This window comes from Lithobates pipiens, unplaced genomic scaffold (genome assembly GCF_037356315.1).
Source record: "Lithobates pipiens isolate NorthernLeopardFrog02 unplaced genomic scaffold, aLitPip1_a1.2 Scaffold_22, whole genome shotgun sequence".
Taxonomy (NCBI): Eukaryota; Metazoa; Chordata; class Amphibia; order Anura; family Ranidae; genus Lithobates; species Lithobates pipiens.
The window spans coordinates 147,095,423-147,122,173 of NW_027507784.1; positions in this window are offsets into that span (position 1 = coordinate 147,095,423).

Here is a 26,751-nt window from a genome sequence, read left to right on the forward strand (position 1 = left end):
TTTCTAGAACATTGCTCCAAATATTTATTTACTCCCTCAGCTCATATCACTAACCTTTTTCTGCCTCTCCAATCAAGTGTGATCTCTATAACTGATCCAGTTGTGACAAGATAGCTGTAACTTACAGTCTCAGTAGATTTAGCAGACAGTGACTCGATCCAAATGACATATTGTAAAAAGCTTTAGTCTAAAACGTGTGCGGATCTTCACAAATGAACATAAGAGGTTAAAAGAAAAATAGTATGTCTAGCTCCGGCAATTGCATGTGCTCAGAACAGAAACTAAAGGCACACTGAAAAGGGGGTGGGACTAAGTTTATACAGAGCATCTACTAGCTACAAAGGGAGGAAGGGAAAAACGTATTTAAAGGCAAAAAACAACAATGCATGCGCAACATGATACTCCCTGTCAAAGTCTATGATTTCAAATATTAAAGTCCAAGCACTAAGTGAAGACTCTATTCCAGGGGTACCCAGAAGAGAAGAAAGAGGAGAACAAAAGAATAAGAAAGCAAACATTAACATACTGTAAAACTTGAAAGTCACTACTGGTGTCTACAAGATGGTACAGAAGATAGGTGAGTGTATATTCAGAGGGAAGGCGGCAACATGCACCAATCCTTCTTGCCTTTTGAATCAAGTTGTTGATTTGATTTAGAGGATGAATACTATTCCTTTTGGCAAAAGAAGTACTAGTTCACTGATGGACCTTAACTAGAGTCGCGCTGATCCTTCCTGAATTGAGTTTTACTTTTCTAACCTTTCCATCATTATCATCTAGCGTCATTGATGGCGAACGTTTGGGATCAAGTCACATGGAGTACAGGATTTTCCTTGCAATCCCAATCCTATTTTCCCAAACACCTCCCATGTGAGAAGAATAAGGTTGGTTGAATTCCCATTTACATTGGTTGTTCAATACATTTTCCACCCTTTCTGCTGCCATAAAATTAGTTCCACAGTCAGATCTTTACAGGTCCTCGTATAGAAAAAAAATCTTTCGAAAGGCATTTAATAAAAGGAAGAAGAATCCATTGATTCTATCCCTTCAAATGCACTGCACATGGCCCAAGTTTTATTGTTAACGACTCCAAGGGCCCTTTGTGTACCTCCAGAACAGGGACCAAAGATGTCTATACTGACATTAGCGAAGGGCGGTTCTGTGCTTAATCTGTCAGATGGAAGCTCTGCCATTTGCTGTTAGCTGTTCCCTGCAATTTTTCTGTAGGGAGGAGTATATGCATATTAAAAATGGAACAAATTCCCCCACAAAGGGGTTTTTAGGCAGCAAAACAATAAATGTATGACAATATAGTATAAAAGATTTCCAATATTTATTAGCATAAAAAAACAATATAGCACATGGGTAAAAACATGAGCTCCACTGAACAGTTGAAAAACTCAAAACAATAGCACAAAGACTGTATGGAAAATACAATAATAACAATGGATGTGCAAAAACAGACACGACTATTGCTAACCCTGTACAAATGCAACAACAGTGAAGGTATAGTTCTAACGCGTTTCAACCCACCCAGAGGGTCTTCTTCAGAGAAATGGTCTGTTATAAAACAAAAATGTAATGAATATATACATCAAGTATTACTTGTTTAAAATAGGGGTACCTAATATTCTAATATGGTTACCCGATGATGCACGTCCAAAGAGATAAAAAGAGTAATTTCAGTGGAGTTCCCCCTTAAAACGACCGCCTCAATTTCCCTCCACACATATAGAGTGTCCCCAGGTCCACAGTGTCGCCAAGTGCCAAGAGAGGAAGTTGAGGTCCAGCGTCATGGCTTACGAGAGGTCACACTACTACCTCACCCCCCCATAAACATAGGGAGTGGGTGCGGACGTTGGCGGCCGGACAGTGTGGCGGATCGCACCTGCAGCAGAATTCCATATAGGTATAGGGTTAAAGATATGCACTTAAAGTATAGTAAGTGGATATCTGCAGGGCATGAATCTATTATCATACCACTAATCTGTATGTGTGAATGATACCCACACCAAATCCCTGCAGATCTTACAGCTCCTTCCTTAACCACTAGCCGACCAGCCGCTGTATTATACTGTGGCAGGACTGCTCGTTATTGCGGGGGGAAAAAAGGACATCAATTTTGTTTGGGTACAGCATCGCACGACCGTGCAATTGTCAGTCAAAGGGATGCAGTGCCGTATCGCAAAAAATGGCCTGGTCATTAAGGGGGTAAATCTTGCAGGACTGAAGTGGTTAAAGTGTTGTCCTTGGTGCTGAACTTGCTTGTGATGACATTGAACCTGCACTGCAGCAATGTAATAATGTCAATGAGGAACAATAAGGGGGTTCTGTTCTCATTTTACCAGATTGGACTTCTCTATGCGACCTCCAACTCTAAATAACTTGTCCTAATCAATCAGTTTGTATATCGGGCTATCCTTAATAATGTTGAATCCCTTTAATAAGTTATCAATCTCCTGTGAGTAAATTTCATTTTGAACATGACCTTTTCTGCTTATGAAATTTCCTTGATGGGGGAGTGCCATCCATGACACTCTTTATGCTCTTTAGTATTGGTTGCAAATGAATTAAAGGAAAAATTTGGGACTTAAGATGAGACACGTGGATCACATGTCTCCATCTCTGCATATGTATTAAATGGGGGTGGGGGACTTTGAATGAGGTCAGTGTATATGGCTATAAGATGATTCAATATCACAAAAAACAGTGAATTAGTAGTAAAACCACAAGGAACATGGCAAAATTACATGATACATGCAGCAATGAATAAAATTGTCACTCACATGTTACAGACCATATATGGAAACAAACATTGATACCAACCAACCAACCAATGTGTGGTATGGAGCAAATCATGGATGAAATGAAAATATTTGAAATACATGGTGGGTGGTGAACTTAAAATCACATAATAAGTAAAAGCGTCTGCAGCAGAGTAAGTGCATCCAAATAAGTCAGACGCATTTCGTGGAGAATACCACTCTTCAGGGGCGGATGCTCACAAATCTATAAAACCAAACACGAGTAGACCAGTATAATCCAGTGTTATACCCCCCCCACCCCCAGCATGAAGGATCTGTACAAAAAAAAAGAAGGGGAAAGAGTTGCTCATCCCTAAAATACATTGTAATAGGCCTGGAACATAGGAGACGAGGAGTCAAGGGCTGCCCAGATTGTCTGTATTGGGAGCTGTGGAAGGGACCTGCAGAAAGAGGACGGGTACACAAACATGATCCCCGAAAGAGAAAAAATACACAAATCCAGATATTTTTGTTGTACATACCCTCCCTGCTGAGGGGAATAACATTGGATTATACTGATCTACTCGTGTTTTGTTTCATAGATTTGTGTGCATCCGCCCCTGAAGAATGGCATTACCCACAAAACACCTTGGCCTTATTTGGATACACTTACTCTTAATGTTTTCATTTCCTCCAGGATTTGTTCCATACCACACATTGGTTGGTTGCTATCAATGTTTGTTTCCATGTATTGTATGTAACATGTGATCCTGTTATTTTACAAGTTCCTTGTGGTTTTACTAATAAGAATCAGTTTTTTGTGATATTGATTTATATTATAGCCATATAAGTCATATACACTGACCTCATTCAAAGTCCCAAACCCCCCCCCCCCTCCCCTTCATGGTTGCAAATTTAATTAATGAGCAACAGAACAGAAGACCACTTCGAAAATAGTTCAAAATGGTGAGAACTTCAGAGGTGAGTGTAATATTAACTCTGATTTCCTTATCAGACTCAGGATTAACCAGTTCGATTGTAGAGTCAGTGGGAATTGTGATGGGTTTATGTTCAAGAAGTCAGGTGGGGGTGACCATGAAATGTTCAGAAAAGTGGAGGCTGGTACTGCATGAATGCTGTGATCAGCGGGGGTGAGGTCCATAGGCACATTGTGCCATTGATTGGTAATCGAGAATTTTCTGATGCATTCTTCTCTGTTACTGACATACATTTAGAATAGTTATGATTCATGAAATATAAACAAATATCAAAAATAGTTTAAACATATAAAGTGCATAATTAAATGTCCATACAATAAAGTGGAAAAAAGTCCATATTAAAACAGTGCAAATTTCACAAATAGCTGTTGAAAGATGAACAACTAAATGTAATTGTGAAATCCTATATAGAGCTTCAAGACCACCAACAAATCACCTCACGCGTGCTCCCCCCCAATGGGTATAGGCTTACCTCTGGGAGTGCGACCCCCTTTAACTAAGCAGGGTCAGAAAACGCCTGTGTGCCACCCCAGGACTCCTGAGATATCCAACACAGCTTGCTCCCTAACTTCTTCCAAGATCTCCTCCTCAGTATGTCAGCAGTAGAGTATATGCATAGAAAAAGACTCCAATCGTGCTTGAATTGTTTAAAACACTTAACAGCCGTTTATAATTGTGAAATCTTGTATATAATGTTTCCAGACCATCAACGAATCACCTGACTCTTGCCCCACCCAATGGGTATAGGCTCACCTCTGGGAGTGCAACCCCCCCCCCCCCAAACTAAGCAGGGTCAAAAGCGCTTGTGAGTCACCTCAGGACTCACTGAGATATCCAACTTAGTATGTCAGCCGCAGAGTATATTCAGAAAAAAAGACTCCAATAGTGCTTGAATTGTTTAAAATACTACATGCTTTAATTAAAATATACATGCTACTCACAATATGCAGGTGTTTCCAGCGCACCACACTAATACGGACATGGGTTTGAAGTGCAACATAGAGCTGCACATCCAAAATCTCTATCGGCTCCTCAAATCGCTATAGAGCCCGAGTGCCTTAACCGTCTGCATTGAAAACCCTTTCAACAAAAGTACATCGGATCTGAATTATTTTTTATCTTCTTCAGCTGTTCTTCTCAGCCCATAAATTGAAGCAGGAGAAGGGCTGTTGCCGAAAACATCTACTTTCATTCAGTAGTCTATAACTTTGTCGCTAACATCATTGTTGCAATACCATCAGAACCTGAAGAAGTTTCTGCTGTCTTCTCAAAAAATGAAACCGTGAAACATTTGCTGAATGTCAGTCATAACAGCAACAAGATTTTGTTGGAATCGGAGCAAAACTTCTATAAGGTTGTTCAGCTTAGAACCAGTGAGAAGGAGATCGTTGAGGGAAGCACTGTCATATCGACCACTTGAGTTGAAGACCACCCTGATCCGATAGGGCTTGCAAAGATGGTACACACTAAATAAACCATGGGAAGTGCCAACATTCCTTCCCTTCCCTAAGATGTGGTGCAGGATTAGCATGATCTCTTGCAAACACCTTCTGCATAAAGTCAACAAAGTGTTTTTTCATCTCAGGTTTTCTGTTCAGTGTGCTTGGTAAAGAAGTACCGTAAATCCTGCTTCTGCATGCTGAATATCATTTTGGTAGTTTCTTTCTTTGACATGAAATGGTAGTGTTGCCACCCAGCTGTTGGAATTGCCCTGATAGAACTCCTTACGCACAGTTTTTCTGAAACGCCTTGTTTTCCATGGTGGCTGCCAACTCATTGTCTTTCCTTGTTACACTGAACACTGTAGTGCTGTCATTATCATCCTAGAAATGAAGGGCCTTGTTTGAAGAACTTGCATGCCTTTACTGCAAAGTCTTTCTTTCCACGACTCCGGCTGTAAAACTGCTGGGGTATCCGAGTAGGAATTCGATTCTATTGATGCCACTGGAGACGTCGGCTAGTCATCTCGATTCCGGGCTTCCTCTGTCTCTCCACGTGGATCCGCCATCTTGGAGGTAGTGAGGGTTGGTGGAGGATGTGTTAGATACTGCACAATGTCGCCCCTAGCTTTACCGGTTCTCGTAGATTTATCTGTCCCCTTGGTTCTCCTCTTTGTGGGGTACATGCCTTGTGATTTGGGGTGGACACAGCCATGTCCAGGCCACGCCCTGCCCCCTAGTATTTAACCCCTTCCATGCCAGTGTCATTTACACAGTAATCGGTGCATTTTTATATCACTGATCGCTGTATAAATGACAATGGTCACAAAATGGTGTCAAAAGTGTCCAATGTTTCTGCCATAATGTCACAGTCATGATAAAAATCGCAGACCAATCAATATACACTGATTGCGATTTTTTTTACCAAAAATATGTAGAAGAATACAAAAATGAGGACATTTTTATATATATATATATATATATATATAATATTTGGTGGATATTTATTATAGCAAAAAGTAAAAAAAATAGCTTTTTTTCAAAATTGTCGCTCTTTTTTTTTTGTTTATAGCGCAAAAAATAAAGGTGATCAAATACCAAAGGTGATCAAATACCAGGGGGACATCAATTTTGTTTTGGTGTAACGTTGCAGGACCGCACAATTGTCAGTTAAGCGACGCAGTGCCGGATCGCAAAAAGTGCTCTGGTCAGGAAGGGGGTAAATCCTTCCTGGGCTGTAGTGGTTAATTAATTAAAAAAACCTAAACAGAAAAGTTAGGCCTATTTTTTTGGTATAATGTGAAAGATAATGTTACACCAAGTTAAACGATACCTAAGATGTCATGCTTTAAAATTGTACACACTCATGAAATGGTGACAAACTACGGTACTTAAATCTCCATAGACGGGGCTTTACAATTTTTTACAGGTTACCTGTTTACAGGTACAGAGGAGGTCACTAGAAGTATTGGTCTTGCTCTAACGATCGCGACGATACTTCACGTGTGGTTTAAACACTGTTTACATGTGCGGGCACGACATACGTATACGTTCGCTTCTGCGCACGAGCACGGAGGGATGGGGCACTTTACATTTTTTATATTTTTTTATTTTTACACTGTCCCCTTTATTTTTATTTTGTTTGATCACTTGTATTCCTATTACAAAGTTACAAGGAATGTAAACATCCCTTGTATTAGAAATAAGCATGACAGGTCCTCTTTATTTAGTGATCTGGGGTCAAAAGGACTCCAGATCTCTCATTTACCATTAAAAGCAAAGCAAAAATAAAAAAAAAGACATTTTCACTGTAAGAAAAAAAAAATCCCCTTGATCTGCCCGAGAACCGAAAGTTAAGCCAGGGGTTGCTTTGGTCCTCCAAGGGCATAGAGCCGAGTGGGGGCTATCTTGTCCTCACTCAGCTTCCTGCCTAGCCATCTGCCACATCGGATCGGTTCAAAATCAAAATGTACAGTCCCAGTTAGGTGGTCGACAAGTGACAAGTGGACAATGGAGTAGCAAATAACACAATTGAAAATAGTGAAGGGGTCTGAATACTTTGTGAATACACTGTATACTGGGCAAATATAGCTAAATATAGATAACAAAAAAACAGCGGCCCCTGGACAAGTTAAAAAGATTAAATCTGCCCCGTGGGAAAGCAGACATTAATAAAAAGATGACATGGGTTTTAACCATTTGCTCTATCCAAAACTCAAAAAATAATTTTCTCCTAAAACTTGTTTAAGTTATTGAAAAACAAAAATTCATCAAAACAAAAATTATCATGTACTGTTACTAAAAAAATGACCAACAAGTTCACAAAACATACAACAACTAAACAAAAGACAAGGGGTTTCAATTTACTGCTGAGATATTGAGCAATAACACAAACAGCACATTTTCCCTTTAAATGTGTGCAATACACCACTTTTAGAGAGATGGATGTGACACACTGCAAATGGGGCTTAGAGTCAGAGCAAAGAATAGATGACTCAAATGTCAAGGTGGTCAGACAAGTCGATTGACTGTTGGGACAGGAGCAACATAATAAATGCAAGCCTGCCCTGCTTTGCCGACCCTTCAAGTTCACATTGCTTAGGTACAGTGCCTTGAAAATGTATTCATACTCCTTGAAATCTTCCACATTTTGCCATGTTACAAAAAAAAAAAAAAAAAAAAATATATATATATATATATATATTTTTTTTTTTTTTTTTTATTGGGATTTTATGTGATAGACCAACACAAAGTGGCACATAACTGTGAAGTGGAAGGAAAATGATAAATGTTTTTTAATTTTTTTTATAAATAAATATCTGAAAAGTGTGGGGTGTATTTGTATTCACCCCCCTTTACTCTGCTACCCCTAACTAAAATCTAGTTTAACCAATTGCCTTCAAAAGTCACCTAAATAGTAAATAGAGTCTGTCTACCTGTGTGTAAATTAATCTCCGTAAAAATACAGCTGTTCTGTGAAGCCCTCAGAAGTTTGTAGAGGACCTTACTGAACAAACCATATAATGAAGGCCAAGGAACACACCAAACAGGTCAGGGATAAAGTTGTGGAGAAGTCTAAAGCAGAGTTAGATTATGAAATAATATCCCAAGCTTTGACCATGTCAGAGCACTGTTCAATCCATCATCCAAAAATGTAAAGAATATGGCACAACTGCAAACCTACCAAGAGATGGCCGTCCACCTAAACTCACAGGCCTGGCAAAGAGAGCATTAATTTAGAGAAGCAGCCCATGGTAACTCTGGAGGAGCTGCAGAGATCCACAGTCCAGGTGGGAAAATCTGTTGACAGGACAACTATTAGTTGTGCACTCCACAAATCTGGCATTTATGGAAGAGTGGCAAGAAGAAAGCCATTGTTAAAAGAAAGCCATCAGAAGTCTTGTTTGCAGTTTGCCAGAAGCCATGTGGGGGACACAGCAAACATGTGGAAGAAGGTGCTCTGGTCAGATGAGACCAAAATTTAACTTTTTGGCCTAAAAGCAAAACTCTATGTGTTTGGTGGAAAGCTAACACTGCACATCACCCTGAACACACCCTCCCCACTGTGAAATATGGTGGTGGCAGCATCATGTTATGGGTATGCTTTTCTTCGGCAGGGACAGAGAAGCTGGTCAGAGTTGATGGGAAGATGGATGGAGCCAAATACAGGGCAATCTTAGAAGCCAACCTATTCGATTCTGTAAAAGACTTGAGACTGGGGCAGAGGTTCACCTTCCAGCAGGACAACAACCCTAAACATACAGCCAGAGCTACAATGGATTGGTTTAGATCAAAGCATATTCATTTGTTAGAATGGCCCAGTCAGAGTCTAGATCTAAATCCAATCGAGAATCTGTGGCAAGACTTGAAAATTGCTGTTCACAGACACTCTCCATCCAATCTGACAGAGCTTGAGCTATTTTGCAAAGAAGAATGAGCAAATATTTCACTCTCTAGATGTGCAAAGCTGGTAGAGACATCCCAAAAAAGACTTGCAGCTGTAATCGCATTGAGAGGTGGTTCTACTAAGTAGAAAAAGGGGGTTACTCCCAAGCTATCATTATAGGTGAAGGTGAATATATATAGAAGTGTAACTGCTACAAGCACCGATAAGATGACTCTGGAACCAAAAATTATATAGTGCTAATGAATAGTGCTGCGCTGTTACAAATAAATTGCACAATATAAATAAAATTATAAAAATTCAACCATACGATAGAAATTCAAATCTTATGCCCGTACACACGGTCGGACTTTTCTACGTAAAATGTGCAATTGGAGCTTGTTGTCGTAAATTCTGACCGTGTGTAGGCTCCATTGTACAGTTTCCATCAGAATTTCCGTCGCACAAAATTTTAAATCTGGTTCTCAAATTTTCCGACAACAAAATCCGTTCACGCAGTTCACGCAAACTCCGACGTAAAAAGTGCCACGCATGCTCGGAATCAAGCAGAAGAGCAGCACTGGCTATTGAACTTCATTTTTCTTGGCTCGTCGTACGTGTTGTAAGTCACCGCATTCTTGACTTTCGGAATTTCCGACCAACTTTGTGTGACCGTGTGTATGCAAGACAAGTTTGAGCCAACATCTGGCAGAAAAAAAACATGGGATTTTGTTGTCAGAAAGTCCGATCAATGTCCGATCAATGTCCGATCGTGTGTACGGATCATAAGTGTAAACTGAATGTAACTTCTAAAATGCAACAGTGAAGTACTCAAAATTAACACAAGATGGCAGTCAAAACTCCAAAGTCCACTGCATATAACTCCTCAAAGAGGAGTTCCACCCATTTAAAAGTCAGCAGCTACAAAAATTGTGGCTGCACAGCTGGGCAGGCACTGCGCATGTACGAGCCATGCTGCGTGTTGTGAATGGCCAGCAATCTTCTGGGACCTGTGATGTGTCCCAGAAGATTGCAGGGAGGGAGGGGGGAGAGGGGAACTTCCTTCCGACGTCGCGGAGAGCCAGAGGAGGAAGTGGGAGCTTGGTGCCCTTAAAAACTGGGTATCCACTCCTCCCCCCCAAAAAATGACATGCTAAATGTAGCATGTCAGGGGGGTCACCATCACTTAAAGTGGAAGTTCCATCTTTGGGGGGAACTCCACTTTAAAGTGCAATAGTGAAATACACGTCCAGAGCAAATAAGTAAAGTAAGCAAGATTATAAAATCACAAAGTACTTGATGGATACATAAAGTGCAATAGTGATGATCTCTAAATTCAATAGCAGTGAAAACATGATTGTCCCAATCTTGATCATGCAAACAACACAGGTGTGGTGGGTAACTCTTCTTTCCATACAGTGACACTATTGATTATTGGATCTATACAAGGAGGAACCCCCCACGCCCAGGCTACTTGAACGACCAGAAACCCAGGAAAGAACAGATACCCACCACACCTGTGTTGTTTGCACGATGAAGATTGGGACAACCGTGTTTTCACTACTATGCAATTTAGAGATCATCACTATTGCACTTTATGTATCCATCAAGCACTTTGTGATTTTTTAGTCTTGCTTATTTTACTTATTTGCACTGGACGTGTTATTTCACTATTGCACTTTAACCACTTCAGGACCGCCGTATTGCCATTGTACGTCAGCACAATGGCACAGGCAGGCACAATCACGTACATCTACGTGATTTCCCGCTGTTTACGGCGGTCCGATTCGGTCCAGGAGCGCTCCGTGATGAGGGGATGGCCGTTGGTTTTCGGCCACCCCCTCTGGATCGCTCCTGGCCAATGAGAAGCTTCCTCCCCTGTGTATTGTTTACACAGGAAGGAGGAAGTGATGTCATTCTCCTCGGGGCGGTCTTTTTGACCGGACTACGAGGAGAAGACTAAAAGTAAGTGTGCACCAACACTACACTGGCATGTAGGTACACACAGGCACACAAACCCCCCCCCCGATCCCCCCCCCCCCCAGTCACAGTGTCACTGATTGCATTGATCATTTCTTTACTGATCAATGCATTCAGTGTCAGTTGTGACAGTAAAAACTGTCAGGACAGTTAGTGTTAGGTCCAGGGTAGCCCCCTATCACCCCCCAATAAAGATTTAACCCCCTTATTGCCCCTAGAGTTAACCCTTTCACCCCCTTTTGCCAGTGTCACTAAGCGATCATTTTTCTGATCGCTGCATGTGTCGCTAGGTAGCTAGTTATTTTTTTAGGTTCACCGCCAGGTTTTTATATCGCTAGGTACCCCGATATACTACCCAATAATGGTTTTAACCCCCTGATTGCCGCTAGTTAACCCTTTCACCCCCTTTTGCCAGTGTCACTAAGCGATCGTTTTTCTGATCGCTGCATTAGTGTCGCTACAGTCGCTAGGTAGCTAGTTATTTTTTTAGGTTCACCGCCAGGTTTTTATAGCGCTAGGTACCCCGATATACTACCCAATAATGGTTTTAACCCCCTGATTTCCGCTAGTTAACCCTTTCACCCCCTTTTGCCAGTGTCACTAAGCGATAATTTTTCTGAACGCTGCATCAGTGTCGCTAGTGTCGCTAGGTAGCTAGTTATTTTTTTAGGTTCACCGCCAGGTTTTTATAGCGCTAGGTACCCCGATATACTACCCAATAATGGTTTTAACCCCCTGATTGCTGCTAGTTAACCCTTTCACCCCCTTTCACCAGCGATCACAGTATAAGTGTCACTGGTGACGCTGGTTAGCCAGTTAGTTATTTAGGTTCCCCGTCAGGTTTTTATATAGCGCCAGGGACCCCCATATACTACCTAATAAAAATTTGAACCCCCTGATTGCCCCTAGTTAACCCTTTTACCACTGATCACCGTATAAGTGTTACGGGTGACTCTGGTTAGTTTGTTTTTTATAGCATTTTATATTCAAATCCGGAAGGCAGTGCTTGGTTTTCGGGGTCCCGTACGTGGCTAGGCTCCCAAAAAGTCCCCCACATGTGGTATCCCCGTACTCAGGAGAAGCAGCAGAATTTATTTTGGGGTGTAATTTGACTTCTGCCCATAGCATGTGTGAGCAATATATCATTTAGTGACAACTTTGTGCAAAAAAAAAAAAAGTTTGTAATATTCCCGCAACTTTTGGCAAAATATAAAATATTCCATGGACTCAACATGCCTCTCAGTAAATAGCTTGGGGTGTCTACTTTCCAAAATGGGGTCATTTGGGGGGGTTTTGTGCTATTTTGGCATTTTATGGCCTTCGAAACTGTGATAGGTAGTGAGGAGTTAAATCAAAAATTTGCACCCTTAGAAATTCTGAAGGTGGTGATTGGTTTTCGGGGTGCTGTGCGCGACTAGACTCCCAAAAAGTCCCACACATGTGGTATCCCCGTACTCGGGAGAAGCAGCAGAATGTATTTTGGGGTGTCATTTCACATATGCCCATAGCATGTGTGAGCAATATATCATTTAGTGACAACTTGGTGCAAAAAAAAAAAAGTTTATAATATTCCCGCAACTTGTGGCAAAATATAAAATATTCCATGGACTCAACATGCCTCTCAGTAAATAGCTTGGGGTGTCTACTTTCCAAAATGGGGTCATTTTGGGGGGTTTTGTGCTATTTTGGCATTTTATGGCCTTCGAAACTGTGATAGGTAGTGAGGAGTTAAATCAAAAATTTGCACCCTTAGAAATCCTGAAGGTGGTGATTGGTTTTCGGGGTGCCGTGCGCGACTAGACTCCCAAAAAGTCCCACACATGTGGTATCCCCATACTCGGGAGAAGTAGCGGAATATATTTTGGGGTGCAATTCCACATATAACCATGGCATGTGTGAGCAATATATCATTTAGTGACAACTTTTTGTAAAAAAAATTTTTTTTTTTTTTTGTCATTATTCAATCCCTTAGGACAAAAAAAATAAATATTCAATGGGCTCAACATACCCATCAGCAATTTCCTTGGGGTGTCTACTTTCCAAAATGGGGTCATTTGGGGGGGATTTGTACTGCCCTGCCATTTTAGCACCTCAAGAAATGAGATCGGCAGTCATAAATTAAAAGCTGTGTAAATTCCAGAAAATGTACTCTAGTTTGTAGACGCTATAACTTTTGCGCAAACCAAAAAATATATATTTTTACTAAAGACATGTGGCTGAATAAATTTTGCCCTCAATGTATGACTAAAATTTAGTTTATTTGATTTTTCTTATAACAAAAAGAAGAAAATATCTTTTTTTTTCAAAATTTTCGCTCTTTTTCCATTTATATCGCAAAAAAAAAAAAATCGCAGAGGCAATCAAATACCATCAAAAGAAAGCTCTATTTGTGGGAAGAAAAGGACGCAAATTTTGTTTGGGTGCAATATTGCATGACCGCGCAATTACCAGTTAAAGCAGCGCAGTACGAAATTGCAAAAAGACCTCTGGTCCTTAAGGTGTTTATTGGTCCGGAGCTGAAGTGGTTAAGGAGATCTATGCAGTGGACTTTGGAGTTTTGACTGCCATCTTGTGTTCATTTCAGGTACTTCACTTGTCCCACTTTGGAAGTCACATTCTGTTTACACTTGAATTTTATATGGTATGTTTGAATTTTTATCACTTTATGTATATTGTGTAGTTTATTTGTAACAGTGCAGCACCATTCATTAGCACTGCTTCTACAAAGTATTGACTCAGGGGGGGGGGGGGGGGGTGAAATACAAATGTACCCCACACTTTTCACATATTTATTTGTAAACATTTTTGAAAAACATTTATCATTTTCCTTTCACTTAAATTATGTGCCACTTTGTGTTGGTCTATAACAGGAATATGCAATTAGTGGACCTCCAGCTGTTGCAAAACTACAAGTCCCATGAGGCATAGCAAGACTCTGAGAGCCACAAGCATGACACCCAGAGGCAGAGGCATGATGGGACTTGGAGTTTTGCAACAGCTGGAGGTCCACTAATTGCATATCCCTGGTCTATAACATAAAATCCCAATACAATAAATTTCCATTTTTGTTTGTAACATGACAAACTGTGGAAAATTTCAAGGGGTATGAATATTTTTTCAAGGCACTGTACAGTGCTCAGAGAGTGATACAAATGAGTGCAATGATTACCCACCCACATCTCTGAACACTGTATCTTAGTAAGCACATGAAGGTGCGGAAAAGCAGGGCACACTTTTCTTGATCTAAAAGTGCCCACTACTGTGCCAGGCTGCAGGGTCAGAAAAGAATGGTATAACATTTTGCTAAGGTCTTCAGGAATAGAGATGAGATGAAGTGAACATAGGGTATGGTTTAGGGCAGATTCTGTAAACATTACCAAAGTTCAGGTGTTGAATCCCAGACCTATTGGCATGAATTTGAGTTGAAAGTTAAAAAATATTAAAGAAGTCCAGCCAAAGCTCCTGTACTTCGCCTGTGTGTCACAGGAGTGCAATCTGTTTTGCACTCCTGTGACCCGTTTTCAGCAGAGTGGGCTGAAGTCCGCTCTTTGCTGATGTCACGGATGTCAGTTCAGGCACTGGGTCATCCCGACAATAAAATCTGGATCCGCCAGGTGCCTGGACTGGCACCCCACTCAGCCTCTCAGAGAGCCGATGAGAGCCTGAGCTGGCCGAAATGCACAATAGACAGCTCAGCGCTCCAATGAGCGAGGAGGGAGCAGAGCAGAGAGTTGTGACTGAGAGTCTACAGCTCTCTGCTCATGGAGATGTGAAAACCGAGTGATCAGTGGTGTTCGATTGCTGGGTTCTCAAGCTACCCCTAAATTGGTGAACCAAGAAATGCCAGACGATGACTACGATGTTTATGTTAGACTTGGCGATGCCTATGATGACAGTTATGTGTTACGCTCCGTTCCAGTGACCCTCCCCCCAGGATGTGACGCTGTAGGACCATAGGGACAGACAGCACCTGGCTACATTTCACCAGCTGTATCGGGGGGGGGGGGGGGGTGAGCTAGTCACTGCCCTTTCCCTATGTACAGCTTAAAAGAGTTGCAGAGGGGAATGATAAGCTGGTGGTTTTAGGTGGTCTTTTAGTATGAGGGACAGTTTAGTGAAATAAGCATTTCAAGGGGGGAACTGTAATGGATGTGATCATGAGTGTTATAAGTGAAATGCCTATTTCTGGTACTCTTATAGGTATAAGTGCTTATCTTTCATTATCAGTTATCAACCTTAATCATAATTAAGATGTCTGCCAGCTTCTCCCTTCATGTGGAATGAAACTGCAAGGGTTAAAAAGAGCAACGTCAAAAAAAAGATTGCGCCTGTTTTCGGCAACATGAGACTACACCCAAGAGGAAGAAGGGGCTGAAAACGTTTCCCTTTTTAGACATAACCCAGCTAAAAAGCTTATACTCCATCACAATAATGAATATGTATAATTTGTGGTTTGTACACGCTGTCTTTCATCTAATTCTTGATTTGATAGTGAGATATCCGGCTCACATGTATATCAGCCGGGGTCCAGGAAATAAAAAAGCAGAAGTATCTGAATACTGAACTACGTGTGTGTCAGTGTTTGACTTCAAGTGTGCACACTTATATTAAGGATTAATTTGGCCAGGGGGTCAGAAACAATCCGGAGCTTTCCCAGTTCAGATCCAAAACAGGACAACCATAGCGTAATACATTCGAACAATATACAAAATGGACGTTTTCAATGGGGAACCATCCGGGGAACGCCCGGTTGATGATGAAACGCGTCTGGAGGAAGGCACTTAGCGAAGTTACCATGCCATCCGAACGGGAGGACAGGCTCCGTGTATATGCTGGCCGGCATTTCTTAGTTTTACTGCATTTTACCGATCTACTTTTGTAAGTTTTATTCCCAAGAATAAATTTTGTATACTGTTTGAACGTATTACGCTATGGTGGTCCCTTTCTCTTTTCAGAGCCCTTTCTGACAGCGTACGGACCTTGTTTGGTGGACGCGGCTTGCAACTAATTGTGGTCCATATCTGAGCGTATGGACCTTGTTTGGTGGACGCGGTTTTCAACTACTTGTGGTCCCTATCCGAAGTGTGGATATCTGTAAGCGTAGAGGCCCTAGGCTGGGTTTAGAGATCACTTTTACTGCTTACTATTTGGTAAGCACAATCTACTTCTGGGTGATCGGGCACACTTTTGAAGTTCATGCATGTGCACTGCGTGTTTTAGAGACTTTATGATTTTTTTTTTTTGTTTCTATTTAATTGTGATCACCCTTTTGGCCTTGATTGGTCTGATACAATATATGAACTATTTGTAATTCAATTTTATTATTCGTTATTTTACATTTTTTTGTATAGCGCAGTTTTTTTTTGATTGTATTAGTATTTTCTGTGTTATCGCACTGCATTACTGCTGCTTTTCTCAGCTTTTCTTTTTTACCAGCACAGTTACATTTTTGTTTTTACATTTAATAACATGCTTGAGGGATGCCCTGACCGTCCCTGCGAAGTGAAGCATCTGTGTAATGTTTTCAACCTACTACAGCAACGCTGATGCTTTCAAAGAAGAAAGTGAGTTCTATTTGCTGGCAAAATGACAACTTCTTGTCTACTGTTTGTAAACCAAGTACTGCACTTTAAGTGGGCTCACACTGCATCTCCAGCCACCTACCTGTGGTACCAGCCCTGGGACTGTTCCAGCCTCTCAACTGTGATGCCAGCCCAGAGATCTCTCCAACTGTTTGTGTACCAAGGCTTACACTTGACTTCACTGTGAGAGACTCATAGGCTAAGCGCAAGTAGGTGTTTCTGCATAGCTCTTAACTGTCCCTGATTTGGAACAAGTCCCTCTGTCCCGCTTTCCTCCTCATTTGTCCCTCATTGTGGTCTGATCTATATAGTTGTTTATAAAATGCACTTTTTATCTTTCAAAAAGTGTTTTTCAGTGCTAAAACTTTCATCCAATTTTTAAATTGCTGCATTTGTAAATTTGAAAATCCAATATAAAGGAATAGTAGTGGTTAAAAAAGCACTTGTAGGTTTAACTATATTTTTGTGTATTATTCTCCTTTAAGGGGGCGTGGCAGGGCATATGTACTATGCATGCATACTTTTGCTTATAGGTATCCCTCGTTCCCATCTCAGAAAGTTGGGAGGTACGGTTTATGTACTGTACCGTTTACTGAAGTAATGATTGTTCTCTAGTGTGGCTACAAAGCCTTATAGAGACTGTACTGTACTGCCACCTAATGTCCTTGGTATGTCACACAGACATTGCTTTTATGAGCTCCTGTTTGTTTATCTTCATATTTGGTTTAACCACTTCAATACAGGGCACTTTGCCCCCTTTCTGCGCAGACCAATTTTCAGCTTTCAGCGCTGTCGCACTTTGAATGACAATTGCGCGGTCATGCAACTCTGCACCCAAACAAATTTTTTTATAATTTTATTCCCACAAATAGAGCTTTCTTTTGGTGGCATTTGATCACTGCTGGTTTTTTTTTTTTTTGCTAAACAAATAAAAAAAGGATTGTAAATGTTGAAAGAAAAAGTTTTTCTTTGTTTCTGTTATACAATTTTGTAAATAAGTAAGTTTTCTCCTTCACTGATGGGTGCTAATGAGGTTGCACTGACGGGCAATGATACGTTGGCACTGATGGGCACTGGTGAGGAGGTACTAATATGCAGTACTAGGGGGCACTGATATACAGTATTTGTAGCTGCTAAATTTTCATTTTTTCTAAAGGAGCCTGGAGCTCCTCTTTAAAGAATATTTTACCCCAACATTTCATATTCCTGATTTGTGTCTATTGTACCATGTACTTGAATAAAACAATATCCTCTTCTCTTTGTATTTTGCTTCCTTTGTGTGAAATACCTTGTGATCCTGCCAATTCCCACTGCTTTCCTATTTCAAACTGACCACACTAAGCATGAGGGCACATCTAGGAAAGATAAAATGCAGCACTAGAGTTGAATAAAAAGATGTAAAAGTTCAAAAGTGCCCAAAGACACTAATATGTACTGTAAACAGCACAAAAAAGCCCAAATATCCTTAGGAGTCACCCTGGGTGTATATTCAAACAAACTGAAGTGAATATTGGTGTCCTCCACCGAACACCAACACGCTGGGCCTCTTACTCCAAAGTATGGACCACTAGGTTATAGGTGGTCAAACAAGCATAATGTTTATTTGTAGGCTGGTCTCATATCCTCTAAGGCAACATGCATATGGATCTTGTATATCCCTCAAGGATGGTAAATCCACAGGTCTCATTCATCAAAATAAGAGCAAACCACTCCTCATGGTGCAGTATATCAAACCAGTATAAAAGTTTATTCCAGATAAATCAGAATACTCACATTTAAAACAAGTAATACAAGCGTGTCATAACGTGTAAAAGAACAGGTGTTTCCAACCCACAAGATGGCCGCAGGCCGCACACGTAGCGATTTGACACCAGATTCCATGCTCTCCCTTATGCGTTTTGTCCAATGAGAAACCACGTCAGGGGCATGACTGGCAAATGTCACTTCCTCTATATATAGGGAGAGGGCAGACTAAAACCGCCCACTCTCTTTTGTGTTCCAAGCCTCAGTTTCAACTGCTGGAAGCGGAAACAACCTCAAAACTGGAAGAAACATCACAGCTAGAGCAGCTATGGCTAAACTAAATAGCGGTGGCCATATTAATGGAGACCAAAGGGCAAAAAATTAAAAAAATCTCTCTCCATATGCTCCTGAAACTGGGCTAAGCTATAAGACCGAGCCAGATGGACACAAAATGTAGTAAATAAAAACATATAAAATGCCTGTAAATAATAGGCAAATAGATACAATCAATAACCTAAAAAAAATTATGGCATCTTGTGGTTGAAAACAAATACAACAATGGTAACAATATTAATTTTCACAGAACATGAAACTATAAAAAAAAATACTAGATATTTAAAAACATATATAACAATAACCAGGGGATTCAGCTTTTTAAGGAGAAAATCCACCAGGTTTCCATCTTGGAAATTTCTCTCCCAGTGTGACTTCCTTTCCAATGGGAATTTAACCTATCAATAGTCATAAATGAAGTGAAAATGACGGGAGGACTTGGATATAAAAAAATATACCAAGAGAGAGTAACTCCCAAGGGAACCACACAGCAGTGAAATAGAAAATATTTATTAATGAGATTTCCATTCACCACACCACAGAAAAAAACATTAAAGACAATGTTGTCAATAGTGTTCAAAACAAAGTTGATCAATTGATCAGGTGGGGAGGCAGATCAAAGGAGCCGTGCAGGTGAGGCTAGGTCAAATGACATTGAAACACCAATGCATTTCACTCACATGATGTGAGTTTCATCAGGACACTGTGAAAGTTCAGAACTGGAGTTTATAAAGGGTAAACTAGATACCTCCCATTTTAATTGGCTCCATCACTTAGCACAGTCTTAAAGAGACACGCCAGGAAAAACTTTTCTAGTGGTTCATAAAAATGGTTACAGATGTAGCAATGCATCCAGTAAAACCCATAAATTAAGTGCCTTTAAGATTTCTATCATGGAACAACACATAATGCTTAGGCTATGGTTCAAAAAACCTTTGTGTATATTGGCCAGATGTTCTTTAAGTTTAACCTCTAATTTCCATATAGTACGGCCAACATAGTGAAGCCCACAAGGGCATGTGATCAAATATACCACATTCTTGGTCGAACATGTAATAAAAGAGTCAATATCATATGATTTACCTGTGATATTAGAACCAAAAGAGATATTTCCTCTCTGTGAGGCAATTGTTTTTGCAAGCCTCACACCTTCTGCATAAATAAACATTTTAGATCCCAAAAAACTATGTAGGCCTAACTATATTGGGGGCTATCTGAAGTCTAAGTGTGGGGGAACCCCTAAAGGTGACCCTGGGGTTCTCGGAAAGTAAAGGACCTAGTATTTTGGCGTTTCTCAAAACACCCCAGTGTAGGTGCTAAAAAAGGAGCATCTAGAAGAGAAATCAGCATTGTTGGCTCTTACCCTTGGTTTCAACAGATCCGATCTATTTCCTAAACTCACCTCAGCTATAACCAAGTCAAGGTCATTAGCTTCATGACCTTTCTGAAGGAAACGTGTTTTACGGAACTCTGCCTCCCTCAAGTAATCATCCTGAAGTGAGCAGCTCCTCTTCAATCGGAGGAACTGGCTCCTAGGAACCGATTTAAGCCAGGACCTTTGGTGGCAGCTATCGGCCCCTATATAGCCATTCCTATCAGTGTCCTTGAAGAAAGTTGATTTAATAAATGTATTATCCTGTACACTAATATTTAGATCCAAAAAATGAATAGCTGTGGTGCTGGCCTCCTGTTGGAGTGCTATACCCCTATCATTGATGTTCAATTCATCGATGAAATGGTCAAGAGAGGTGCGGTCACCATTCCAGATTCATCTATGTAACACCCCCAAAAAAGAAACTCAGGTCTCTGTTGGCCATAAATTACGTCCTCCTCCGACTTGTCCATAAATAAATTGGCCATGCTGGGCACAAATTTATAGCCCATTGCCACTCTCCAACCTTGCAAGTAATATGAGCCATCAAACCAAAAATAGCTGTGGCTCACTGCAAAATCGAGAAGGCAAAGGAGAAATTGCTGTTGTAACAAATGAATGTTGGAGTCCCTTTTCAGATAACATTCTATGGCCTCTATCCCCTGATGGTGTGAGATAATGGTGTATAGAGCAGTGGTAGCAAATATGTAACCCTCTTTCCAATTGAGTTGGTTTAGGATGTTGATATGATGTACTGTCTTTCAAGTATGAGAGAGTTTTGGAAACAAGCGGTTGCAAAAAAATTATCTATATACCCTTCCCACTCTAAAGGTTACAGAACCAAGGCCACTGATGATAGGCCTACCTGGTGGAATTAAATGGCTTTTATGCACCTTCGGCAGTTAATAAATTACCGGAATATGAGGTTCAACCGGAATTAAGTAAGATTTTTCCTTCTTGTTCAAAATGCCTCTGTGAAAACCCTGTTCCACTATCACCTGAAGTTGTTTTTTGCATACTTGAGTTGGGTTGTTACTTAGGGGGCAGTAGATGTCTTTGTCAGACAAAATTTGGTTCATCTTATTCACATAGCCAATACTGTCAAGAATGACAATACCACCCCCCTTGTCTGCAGGGCCAAACGATAATGTCACTCCTAAGCTTGAGTGAATCCAAACCTTTCTTAAATATTGAGTCCATTCTCTGTTTTTTAATAGTTCATTTCTAAAAATCGTTAAATACTAAGTCCCTAAAAACTGTAATAAAAGGGGCCGAATACCCCAGGGGATTGAATAATGAAGCACTTTATAGTGTACGGTAGTATGTTGGAATTCAGATGAAACAGTACCTCTATTTTGAATAGGATTCAAAATGGTGTATCTCTGTACATTAAGTTTCTGGACATATTTGTGACATTAGTGATGTCCATATAAGTTTTGAATTTATTAAGAGGCAAGGTCGAACAAATTTAAGGTCATGATTAAGCACCACCTTCTCTTCATGGAAAAGTGTGGCTTTGCTTAAATTGAATAAGCCATTGCCCGTTAAACCCACCTTCATTTTAGACCTTGCTCTCCTCCCCTCTCTGGTCCCTCATTTGGTTCTACACTTCTTTTTAGACTTTTCCCTCCCTGGAAAAAACTGCTATTAGAATAATTAACACTTCGGGGGGGGGGGGGGGGGTAATTGTAATCATCCCAATGGCCACCACCTCCACCATTACCACTACCATTCACATATGGACCACCAAGGGATGAATTTCCATGATGGCTCCAAGAGTTATTGGTATAACCATGCCATGGGGAGTTCCTTTCTGTGGATATTGAACAATATATCTGTCATTACCCCCATAATGATCATCTTCCCTAAAAAGTGGTTTAAACCTATTATGGGTAGCCACAGGCTCATGATAGAAGGGACGTCCACCTCCCCTTCTGCTTGTTTTGGGGCCTCCCCTCCCACGGGAATGGTTGTTTTTAAAAGATTGCCCACTATTAAATCTGGGTGAGTTGATATTTCTCACCTGAAAGAACCTGGGAGTCCCTTGTGGAGAGCAAGGCACCCCATTGGGTTTCTGTTATTTGGTATCCAAAGTACCAGCTCTACTGTATTGCTCCTTACATTGCCATTTAAATACTTTATTGCTCTTATAGTCCTCTATATAGTCCTAATATATTTCTTTCTCTTTTTGTTTTCTTGTTCAGTTTCCTCCTTCTCTAAATGTTTCCTAAGATTATCATATTTTTTCTTATAATCCTCCTGTTGTTTAAGAGGATCTAATTTCTCTCTCAATTTTACTATTTCTTCATTTTTTAACTACTTTCCGTCTTTTACTGGTGATGAAAAAATCAAGGAGGGATAAACCTGCCTTGTTAAAATACTGGAACCCCTCAGCTGTGTCAGTATCCTCATTATATGAAGCCAATTCCCACTTGAGGCTCATAGGTACTATCTTAGCTGTGATGTATCTCTCTGAGCCTGGGTTCACACTCGTAAGACAAACGCTCTGACATTGGGAGCTCATGTCGCATGACATGTGAAAATCAATGTTTCCCTGTGGGAGCTGTCTTAACTGGTCTGACACAAGTCGGTCCGACATTGAAAAAGGTTCCTGCACTACTTTGGTCTGACTTTGGTCCTACTTTAGCCTATTGACTATCATTGAAGTCGGATCAAAGTAGGATCCTTTTCATAACCATCTGACTTGTGACATCCAAAATGGTGATTGCAGCAGCAGTAAAAGGAATTTATGTCACACTGGCATTGTTTTGATTGGTCAAAGGACAAGTCAGACTATCACAAAGTTAGATCAAAGTAGTATCCTGTTCATTCAAATCGGATGGATGTAGGACCAATGTCGGACCAATATAGGTCTGATGTCTCATAGAAAAGTTGGATGAAAGTCGTATGACTGTCGTGTAGTATCTGTGTGAACCCAGCCTAAAAAGCTACATCCCAGTTAACATGCAGCTCTGTAGTGAGCAAATTCCTGAGTTTCATGAAAACCCCACCTATAACATTCTGAGGCTCAGCAGACTTATTAAAAATACTTTCAGTATCAATGACATGCATGGCTCTGAAATAAAAGATACCCATTATAAACAACCAAACAGCAAAGCATACTAAAAATAAACAAGGTAGATAGGGATTATTCACTGCGCTTGGGTTATAAAAAACAGCTGGCATAAAATGCTGGCAACAATATAATCATAAAGGAAAGAGAAAATGCGGCGCTACAAACAAATAAAAAGATGTAAAAGTTCAAAAGTGCCCACAGACGCTAATATATAAACAGCATGAAAAAGTCCATATATCCTTAGGAGTCAGCCGGGGTGTATATTCAAACAAACTGAAGTGAATAGGAATATCCTCCACAGAACACCAACACACCGGGCCTCTTACCGAAAGTATGGACCACTAAGTTATAGGTGGTCAAACAAGCAGAATGTTCATCTGCAGGCTGGTCTCATTTCCTCTAAGGCAGCGTGCAAATGGATCTTGTATATCCCTCAAGGATGGTAAATCCACAGGTCTCATGCATCAAAATAAGAGCAAACAACTCCTCATGGTGCAGTATATCAAACCAGTATAAAAGTTTATTCCAAGTAAATTATAATACTCACATTGAAAATTAGTAAAACAAACGTGTCATAAGGTATAAAACAACAGATGTTTCCAACCCACAAGATGGCTGCGGTCCTCACGTGTAGCGTCATGGAGCCAGATCCCAGGCTCCAACCTAAGCATTTCGTCAAATGAGGAACGTTGTGGGGGGCATGGCTGGCAATCGTCACTTCCTCAATAGATAGGGAGAGGGCAGACTACTGAAGCCGCCCACTATCTTTTGTGTTCCAAGCCTCAGTTTCAACCTCCGCAACTGGAAATTACATCATAACTGGAAGAAACATCACAGCTAGAGCGAATATGGCTAAACTAGGTAGCGGCTGCGATATTAATACAGACCAAAGGGCAGAGATATAAAAAATCTCTCTCCGTATGCTTCTGAAACTGGGCTAAGCTATAAGACCAGGCCAGATGGAGCAGATCTATCTCAGCAAAGTCAGTTTTGTGACTGTGCATGGAGCACAGCCCAAGACTTGTTCTGACGTGTCCCTGCGCAGCCATTCACTGGGAAAATCAGTGTATTGCCGCTTCTTCACCCACATCTTTCCAAACCCCTTATGCAGCTAAGAACAGTGGTCAAGTGATCACTTGATGGCTGCCGGGACCCGCCGATCATTCACAGTAGAATCAGAACAGTGGTCTGCTTATGTAAATGAGGCAGACCGCCGTTCTGTGAGGGAGAAAAATGGAGAGATTGTGTTTCTGCTAAGCAGAAAACACGCATTCCCCCTCCACAGTTAGAAAGCACTCCCTAGGAGCACACTTAACCCTTTGATTGCCTCTGATGTTAACCCCTTCCCTGCCAGTGTCATTTATACAGTGACATCACATTTTTTTAAAGCACTGATCACTGTATTGATGTCATTGGTCCCCAAAAAAGCGTCCCTTAGTGTCAGATTTGTCCGCCACAATGTCCCAGTCCCACTAAAAATCACTGATCACTGCCATTACTAGTAAAAACAATAATAAAAAAAAAAAGTCCATAAATCTATCCCATAGTTTGTAGATGCTATAACGTTTGTGCAAACCAATAAATATACGCTTATTGGGATTTTTTTTTACCAAAAACATGTAGCACAATATATAGTGTCCTAAATTGATGAAGACATTTGATTTTTTTTTTCAAAATGGACTGGCTCTGTGAAGTCAGTCGACCCCGCCTTCTGGTGAAAAAGGGTCACAGGAGTGCAGAACAAACTGCACTCCTATGATCCATAGGAGAATTACAGCCAAACGAGCTTTGGCTGTACTTCTCCTTTTATCTTCTTTATACTGTGCAAGAGGCAAGATTGCAGTACACAGTATGGAATCAGCCAGATCTCTTGGGACAGAGAAGATGATATTTATTCATTAAATATATACAGGTAAGTTGTTTACATACTGAATATTTAAAATTTGGTAGCGGCTTTCTTTAAAAATTGCCAAAAGAAAGGGTTGCTTAAAAATCTTTTTTTCTTCTGATCTTAAAATAATTCAAATCAATCCCTGCAGGGCTTGTAATTTCCTCAAATTTGCCTTGTCATGTTCTTATTCTGCAAAGAGAAAGATACACATTTTTCTCTTACATACTAGCAATTTAGAAGCCTCGCAGTATGAGATCTATGAGGATTATTAGGATTATTATGACTAGCCAGCAAGGTATTATTCTTATCAATAGGGTTTTAAAGCATATCAGCAGCAATTTTATAATATTATTTTTGCAGGCCAGCAAAGTATCCTTCCAACACAGAGCTAAATCACCCATGAGATGATATTAAAATGTTACTAAACCAAGGACCCTGCATTCACTATATCTGATCTCCTACAGTACACAAAACATGGAAATGCAATTATTTTAGTAAATATAAACAGCTAAATACCTTTTCTCATCAGGTGTATATAGCAGTCTTGTGACTTCTATCAGTGTCTGGTCAAAGCTTGGAGGGAGTCTTCATTCGACACCGGACTGTCCTATGAGGCTGCATGACCCCTGACCCTCTGTCTGGACAATACTGATTGGCCCTGCGCTGATCACATTCACCCTGTCAATAAAATAAAATGTAGCAATACACACCAAACTGAGCATGTGCAGAGTGACTCCAAAAGCTCTTTTTTATCAGGAGATGGATTGGGGAAAGTATAAGAAGGGGAGGATCAAAAAAGATAGGATCAAACAGCCTTTTTACACAATGCAGAGAATGAACCCCTTTGGTTTCCCAGTAATTATAACAAGCATGCTTTACTGCATATACAGACTGATTTTACTGTTGTGGGTTTAGTAACACCTTAAAGAAGCTTTGCCAGGAGTTTAAAATCCTTGATAAATCCCCCAGCCAACCCAGTGCACATGGCACTTGGTCCGGTTCAAATCTATGCAGTAGTTGTTGAGCTAGCGAGGTCAAGAGCTTGCCCCTCTTCCCCTCACTGTTGTCTGCTCACACAGAGAAGAATACTTAATTAGTTATGACAGTGCACAACCCCCATCATTGTACGGAAAGGAAAGAGTGAGCCCAGCCACCAGCTATTCAGTGGAGAGAGACTACGCTGGTGCCAGATTTATAATAGGGCAAAAGGGGCAATTGCCTCGGACCCCCCTGCCAGAGGGGGCCCCAGGCTTCCTTTAAAAAAATAAAATAATCCATAATAAAAAAATGACAGTAGTAGTTTATGACTTCTTTTATTGCTATTGGCAGCACACTGGAGAGGAATGCCGTCATTCACAAATACACAAACCCACAACAACACAAGTCAGCTACTATATTCATTTATCTGTTCAAAAGAGACTAAAGTAGTAGCAGGCTTGTGTCATCTTAGTGCAGATGACCATCTTAAGGCTGCATTTGATGTTGCATTTTTTTTGTATGCAGTTATTGAGATCTGTTCACTGCAGGGAAAGCATTCCCAGTGTCGTCTGTTTGAACACAGGGGCGGATCTTGGGGGGGCAATGGGGCAATTGCCTCCCTCCAGAGAATTCGGGCAATTGAGTGAATAGGTGGGCGGGCTGCTCCGTGGGTGAGAGAGCAGGTGGTTCCATGGGTGAGAGAGCGGGCATCTTTGCAGGGGATAGAGCGGG